Raw genomic sequence first — 8,658 nt, 5'->3', positions numbered from 1 at the left:
CCCTGCTATATTAGTTTTTGTAGAAAAACTCTTTATTTTATCATCAAACATGAAAACTGAAGTATCCTAAAATCAGAGTATATCTTTCATTTTTTTTTTTTTAAGAAGTATATTCCTTCCTGGGACCAGCAGTTAGCATAATGGCTATGTGCATGTGTGCCCCAGACCCCGAGAGGAGAACGGAGGAGAAGGGATTGCGGCGTGGCTATACCTCCTGGGAGGTGATTTCTCGTTTTCTGTCTCTCTGTCTTGTGAGCACACATGCCCTATAGCAAAAACCTCTCAAAAAAAAAAAAAAAAAAAAACAAAACCAGAAGTATATTCCTTCCTTTATTCATGAAAGAGAGAAACAGAGAGGAAGAGAGTGTAAGGGTACTTCAAACAAAGTTCCTATGCTGTGACCTCTGATTCATTCATCCCAGGTTACAGGCATGCACCTGAAGTATACAAGGAGGTCTCAGGACATGAATTGGGACCTTTCCATGTGGATCTAATTACATAACTGTTGCATCACTGTTTGGCTCCTTGGGATTATTTTAGTTTGATTACAGTTTGTCTACACATGAGACACAAGGTGTATAACCGAGACAATTATCTGAATAATTAAGGGTAAATGGTAATTCTGTTGTAAGGACACAATTATATAATTAGTGAATCACTAAATTAAATAGCAAAGCAGTATTTTAACAATGATATTTTGATGACTGAAGTGTAGACAAATCATAAACATTACGATTAAATTTCCCCTGGAAGAACCTTATTCTTTTTTTTTTTTCGAAGAGCTTTTTTTCTATAGGGCGCGTGCGCTTGCCAGAAAGACAGAGATAGACAGAGAGACAGAAAGAGAGAAATCACCCCTCCCATTGGGGAATGGCCATGCCGCAATCCCTTCTCCTCCATTCTCCTCTTGGGATCTCAGGCACGCACGCACACGCGCCCGGCGTGAGTTTAAGACACTGAGTCTGGGACACGAACTGCAGTCGACTACATGGGAATCCAGCAACATGGCCATTATGTTAACTGCTGGTCCCAAAGAACCTTATTCTTGAAATCTATGGATAAATATCCATGGTACAGTATATTCTGAGTTATATTAAAATCAGAGTTATGAGATAGTTTGTAAAGACAAAAACTAGGTCTCCACATGTAACAAATGTGAAACAGACAATTAGCTGGAAGTTTGAAAGCACAAATGTATTTATCAGAAATCCCTAATTATTATTTAGTCATTTACTCATGCTTTCAATGAATATTGTTTCGACATCTACTATGTGTTAGTTATTATGCTCACTTACATGTTTACAAAGGTGTACAAGACAGTCTTGCCTAAACCTCTTTGGGCTTATAGGCTACCAAAAAACTTGATCAGTAATAACAAATGCTATTTTTCAACTCTTCATAGTGAAGAGGAGAGTTTTACTCTACCGTAAGGATAAAAAGTATGCAATTATCATCTGGTCTCCTCTTCCATTCTTTCTAAATTTTAGAAATTCTAAAATTTTAGGAATGCCTCGCTAATGTATTTATTTTCTGTTGAAACGAATTCATGGCTTAGTGGTTAAGGGAGCTGGCTACCACATAGCCAACTGTGGTTTCAGTCCTGGCCCTATTTTTTTTTTTTTTTTTTTTTGAGAGATTTTCACTGTAGGGCGCGTGCACTCGCCAGACAGACAGAGAGAGACATAGAGACAGAAAGCGAGAAATCACCCCCCAGGGGGGATGGTCAGGCCGCAATCCCTTCTCCTCCATTCTCCTCTCGGGATCTTGGGCACACACGCACACGCTCCCGGCGTGAGTTTTAAGCCACCGGGTCCGGGACGTGAACCGCGGTCGACTACGTGGGAGTCCAGCGACATAGCCATTACGCTAACTGCTGGTTCCCAGTCCTGGCCCTATTGGCATAAAGAATGCACTGAGCATGTGTGCCCTCAAATCCAGACAGGATGAAAAAAGTGGTAGAGGATGTATTGTGGTACGGCTATGTCCCCTTGAGGGGAGCTTTCTCCCTCTCTCTCACTTTTCCCCTCTCTCTCTCTGGGGACCACTTGCACTCTCTGGGGGTAAAAGAAAAAGAATGAAAAGATGTGGGGAGCTAAAGAGGAGACATGAGGAATGTGACAACCAGAAGAAGAGCAGAGTCTTTATCTGGACATGGCCTTGGGTGGCTGTATTGTTACGAGCAGAATGTCTTGGGATTGTTTTGAACTGAATGTTCCAAAGTATTGTTATAACAACCTGGTAAATTCAGTAAGGACTTAAAACCTTTCATCACAGAAGTCTCTGGAGAGTGTATAAATACAAGTAATAAAGTATATTCGGTGCTAACCAGTATTGACTGGCAGTCCTCCTGTTTCTATCCTGTCTTCTTGTCTTTCTTTAATCCTCACCCCCTCAACTCAGGAACTGTTTGCCGTCAGCAGTTTCAACAAAAAGAGTAGAAATTGAGGGACAAGAGAAGAATAAGGAGTGACTGGTATGATTGCCATGTTACTCAGTTATTCTTGTTAGCAGTTCAAGGGAAAGCTTGCCAGTCATGTGAACAGTACCACAACGTAGTTGACTGATTTCATTCAGGATTGAGGTGTTTGCAAGGACAGGGCTAAGGAAAGACTTTCAAAGTGATGAATCATGGGAGTTGTAGCAATAGAAGTGGTGGCTAACACAAGAGAAAGTAGAAAGATCTATGAATTGAAGTCTTATGAAATCAAATAAATTTATGGGAAGAGTGGAGAGCTGTATCTCAGAGTAGTTGAAGGATTTTCTAATTTCAGCAGTAGCATTTCTGGGTGGGTCTATAATATTGTTAACAAGTGAAAAGAATAAGAAGATAAATTCAAGATACCGTGTTCAGGTTTGAAGAGTCATTTAAAAATTATAACATTACTTAGAGTAATAGAAATAAAAAAATTTGAATGGATTTAAATCTGATATCAAATTAGAGGAAGTGACTAGGAAGATGGTAGGAGATAAGGTCAGGAAGAGGTAAAGAATATTTAGTCCATTGGCAAAATCTTCAAAGGAATAGATTATTGATTGATTGATTGATTGATATGAAGATGTGGCAGTCATGAGCTGAATATTGTTTGGACATCCTGACATATGTGGTATGTGGGAGAAAGAGCACCTAGAATCAAAAAGACATTGAGAATTTATGGAAAGAAAGAGTGTCCAGTTAAGCCAGTCTGAGAGTAATGGTCAGGAGAAAGGCAAGGGGTATAGAGGTATTGGTTTAACCATGGACAAAGAAGCCTTCAGAATGGATGTGGGGTCTTTGTAATTGGGCATTAAAATAAACTAAGTTCCCAATTTACTTTAATATCAGGGGAATAAAACCAGAAGAGCCCTCCAACTTGCTTTACTCCAACTACCCAACAAATTGCCTTAGTTTACTTCATTTCATAGGTATAGAAGTTGTATGAATATCTCATTCTCAGTATAGCATCTGATTTTCAAATGTCTTGGGTTTCATAAAATCCAAAGTGCATATTGCCAAGAAAATATCATCTGAGATTTGAGGCTTATTTATTTTGGGAGAAATATAATCCTTGTATTTATGTTTCACTTACACTTGAATGCAAATACTGCTGAGAGAAACCCTTAGTACATCCAAGATAGTTCTTGTCATTCATGTATCCTTTTAAAAGAAGTTTTCTTTAAGTTATGTAACTATGAAGATTAGGCCATATCTAACTGTAAAGTTAAGAGATAATGGCTTCTCAATTTAGGGAGTGACATAACTCACTGAATTATGGCCCTACAGAACTAGAAAGCACTTTGGGGATCATCTAATACTCATTATAAAAAAAGAAGGAGAGGGCTGAAGGGTCACCATACATATTTGCCATCATGCTCAACATGGTGAAGAATCTGAGCAAATAAATTTGGTGTTGTTCAATTAATGATTCACTTTGAGCACATGAGCACTTAGTACTAGATCTGATGGGTGCCAAATAATGCTCGTTTAATAAATAGATCAATGTCACTGGGACTCCACCTATCAGATAAATGTGCTGTAGTTTGCCATTTGGCACGTTTATTAATCATCTACACATGAGGGGTTCTGTGATGGGCTTTGTACCAAATGGCCTTATCAGACACCATGATTGGGCTCAAAAAACTTTTAACTCAAAAATAACAAAGTGAATAAAGTGTTCAAATATCAAAGAGACTTATTAGATTAATATATAAAGTCATAACTATTATTTCATATGGCTATTTCTTTGAGAATGTCTTTGGATAAAACTGTGCACAGCACATTTAAGAAGCGAAATACCTCTTCATTTCATGTGTATAGAAAATATTTATGTATGAAGCAGAAAGATTTAAGGACCTCTTCAATTAGACAACACTGCTAGTGAAAACATTTTGTGTTATCGTTGAGCAGACTGAGAAAAGATTTAGAGCAGGAGGTAGAATTTAAATTAATTGAATTGTTGAGAAGATTTCCTACCTTGAAGCAGTGTGGTGAGGGAGTCTTAGGTGTGACAATGTAAAAATGAGCTGATGGAAAGAAGAAATATTTCAAGAACTCTAGGAAAAGGACTAGAACTTTTACAGAACGCTTGTAGTGTCGTGGTTCTGAGTATGTGAGGTTTAGCTGTGTGACCTTAAACAAGGCACTTAAACATTTTAAACTTTGATGTCTTGAGACAATCTTCACATGCGAATAATTATAATATCTACCTCCTAAATCCTCTGTGAGGATTAAGTTTAATGATGTCCACTCACTCTGCATATAGGTCAAGTTAAACCTGGAGATGAGATGTTCAGTGAGATACTGAATTCTTCTGCATTTTGTCCTTAATTAAGTGGCAATATTACTATTTCTTTTTAAAACTTAAATAACTAATAGACAGAAAAAAAGAGAGAGAAACACATTCTCCATAGGGTCTTCATCCCACCATCCTCCACCTAGCCCTGATGCCAGCCAAGAGAATGGCCATGCCCCATGTACTGAGGTAGACTCAGGATGCAAACTTAAAGCCCTTCCATGTAGTCTCTAGCATCATGCAGAAGCACCCAACCACTGCACCACTGCAGTTGGGCCTACAATTCTTTTGTAATCACAGATTGTTTCTAAGTTTATTTATTTCTTCTTAAAGAGAGACAGAAATAAAAGAGATAGAGAAAAGACAGAGATAGGCAGCCCCAATAGAGTCTCCATGCTATAACCCACTCTCAGCCTCAGCCTGCCCAGATCATAGGCATGTGTGCATCTGGTGAGCTTAGGAAGGTCCCGGGACCTGAACCCAGGATTTTCCCCACGTGGATCAAATTGTATATTACTCCCGGGTGTCTACTCAGTCCCTTTAATCATAGATCTTTACCAAAAAAATTTCATGCGTACTAATTCTCTACATGCTTTATTTTTTTTCTGGAAGCAGTTTTCTTGTATGAACCGTTTTTAGTCAGCCCACCTAGAATGTTCTCAAGACAAAGTATGCAGGAGTTATGTGTGAGAATCATATTATAATGGGATTCGTCCTGGTTCATTTCCTTGACAGGAAGTGCTAGATTGGCAGATTGTAGATCAGAATAAGGCTATTCTGATGATCTATTTGGACATGTGTGATGTAGTGGAAAAAACAATTGAAGTGCACTCTGATTCTGCCATGTATTGTGAGACTTGGATAAATTATTTAATATTTCTGAGCCTCCACTTCTTAAACTACAAAGTGCAAATAGTAATTAAAACTCAGAAGCTACAGAAATTAGATGACACTATATATTACCAAGCACCGTCCCTCCTGCCTGATATTTAATAAACGCTTAGTATCTATCCCTTCTCTCTCTCTTTCTCCTATTAGAGTCTCAAGAGAAATTAATCTTCACTTTAAAAAAAATTAGCCAAAAGAATGCTGGAAGGGAGAAAAAATTTGTCCTAATCTTCAAAGGAAAAGGAAAATGAAATTCATGAAAAAACAACTCACAAAAGACAATCAACTATGCTTATTTCATGTGAAATGACTATAGACCATGTACATTCTGGAAAGTTTAGACATTGAAAGCCTTGAGTTGATAGGTGTATCACTTTGGAATGACCATCAAAACATCATCATAATTGGGAATACTGACAGTCAAGCTAAATAGTGGAAAATCAACTTCTCTTCCAGTCCTGTAATTTGTGAAATTATTAAGACAGAGAAATGGAGAGAAATGAAATTTTAGAATGATACGGGCTTGGAAACAAAACACAGTAAATAATCAAATTTCATAATGTCATGAAACATTCACAAGATATTATTGGAGTCTTTTAGATTTCTGCAGTGCCTTCTTACTGCCGACCTAAATATGTCCATCCTGTTGTCAAATGACTTCTTTCAAAATAGAGGCTACTTGGAGAACTAACCTTTAACAATATAATTCATTCAGGTGGGTTTGTCCCCTTACTTTACTCACCATCTTGTTTCTACTTTATAGGGTTTTGCCTTGCTGATAGATCCGCAGTAAAAACTGCTTCTCTTATTGGCTGATTAATTGATAAATGACAGGTGAGTTTTTTCTTTTTTTTTTAATGAAGCAGCATATTGACTTCTTAAATACACTTATGACAGGATCATAAGTTTTAATTTTAACAGTTAGCAAGATAATTTGTGTTACATGTCTGGATAACTAAAATATAATGGTTTATGAAAAATTAGATTTCTTTTTTGGACAATTCAACTTTCATGTCAAATGTTAATAGAACATACAGTTTGAGGTAGTGAATTCTTCCTTTCCAGCCCAGAAATCTCATTGATTTACATATCAGTGTTCACTGATTATAATCGTATTAATAAAAGTAAAATTAAAACACAGTACACATACATGGTTATGTATCTTTTGTTAATATGAAAATGCTTCTAAACTGAAACTAGCAAATTTGTAGAGAAAAGGAACGTACATCACACTGTTTGTCTATCACGTGGGTGCAAAATCCACCCAAAACATGTCCAGTAAATAGATTCTATATTTCCCATAGACACTAAATTATCAACTCCTTGAAGAAAGGATTTCTGGCCACCTTCTTTGTATACATTATGTAAAGTGCAAACATTTACGTGCTAGCATTAGAGTTCCAAACACCAGCAGGGAGAATTGTTATTATAATTGTTAATTGACATATAATAATTGTACATGTTTAAGGGATACAGTGTGATTTTTCAGTTCATGAATACAATATTAATAATCAAATTAGAAAAAAAAATAAGTTTTGCCAGAGTGTGTGTGAGGTTGCTGGGGAGAGACAAAGGGAGAGAGAGAAAGAAAGAGAGAGAAAGAGAGAGAGAGAGTCAGCCCCTCCGGGACCAGCAGGTGGTGTGGTGGTTAAGCGCTGGACACTCCCACATGGCTGACCATGGTTTGAGTCCTGGACCTGGTGGCTTGCTTTCTTACTTTCTCTCTCTGTTTTTCTCTCTCTCTGCTCAAATTAAAAAAATAAAAATAAAAATAAATACAGTTAAATAAATAATTATTTTAAAAAAAGAGAGAAAGAAAGAAAGCGCCTCCCAAAGGGATGATCACACCACAATCCTTTTTCTTCCATCTCATCTTCCTTTTTGGATTTTAAACCTGCACACACATAGGGCTGGTGTTTCTCAAGCTGCAGGTTTGGGAGTCGAACCATGCTATTGGCTGTGTGGGATCTAGTTGCTTTAACCACCACACAATAGGCTAGCCTGGCACTGTTTTAAGTACATAAGAGTTCAATTTAATCTTAACAGTAGCCTAGTTAAATTCCTTTTGCCAATGAGGAAATTGAGGCACAAAGAAGTTAGTAAAATCCCAGAGGCATCACATACCTAGTTAAGTAATGGCTCTGGGACTGAACCTAGGCAGCCCGGCTCCACGATATGTCATTGTAACTGCTTCAGCATACAGGATCAGAGAGTAAATAGCTAAGGCAAAAAAGAAAAGCAGTCGTATATATAAACAATACATATATTAATACCAACTATCGATATAATAACCTATCAGTACATTAGTAATTAAATCTTAATATATATTTATAATAATATTTACATTTATACTATATACTAATAATCTATATTAATAATAGTTACATAGATAGCATCTCAATTAATAGCATGGGGGTTTCCATAAAGGCATATTGTATAACACACTGGGTAATAACTCTAACACCACAGTACATACAGAAATGAAATGCTGTTTAACTAAACAGTTCTTATATTAACACTTCAGACAAGCTGCGAATGTCATATCCACACAGTTTGCTCTTTGAGCTTACATTGTAAAATAATACAGGAACAGTCTAGATGATAAGATACCAAGTTATTTAACTGTCTCTCTTATGTATCAGATGGCAGAAAACTGTGCAGGTGTTGGATTTCATTCAATTTGCAAGCAAACCTTCTTCTAAAAACCTTAATTATAGATATTCTATATTGCTGACTACTATGAGAACCAGGTAAGAGAGAGGCAGAAGAAATTTTCTGGAGGAACTTTAACAACCAGACTATTACCTATTACACACAAAAAAATAGGTCAACTCCTTCTGGTATGGAAATCAGAAATGTCCTTTCTTAATGGTTGTTAATCATCTGTTCACTTCTTTCAACAAGTCTTTCTAGGCCAGGTCTTATGCTAACAGTCAGATATACAGACATAAATATGACTTAATTGTGAAGTACTTCCAACATTACCAAAGGCCAGCAATGA

The sequence above is a fragment of the Tupaia chinensis genome, unplaced genomic scaffold (assembly GCF_000334495.1).
Source record: "Tupaia chinensis unplaced genomic scaffold, TupChi_1.0 Scaffold145257_1, whole genome shotgun sequence".
NCBI classification, from domain to species: domain Eukaryota; kingdom Metazoa; phylum Chordata; class Mammalia; order Scandentia; family Tupaiidae; genus Tupaia; species Tupaia belangeri.
The sequence above is the reverse complement of the archived record's forward strand: the minus strand, read 5'-3'. Positions refer to the sequence as shown.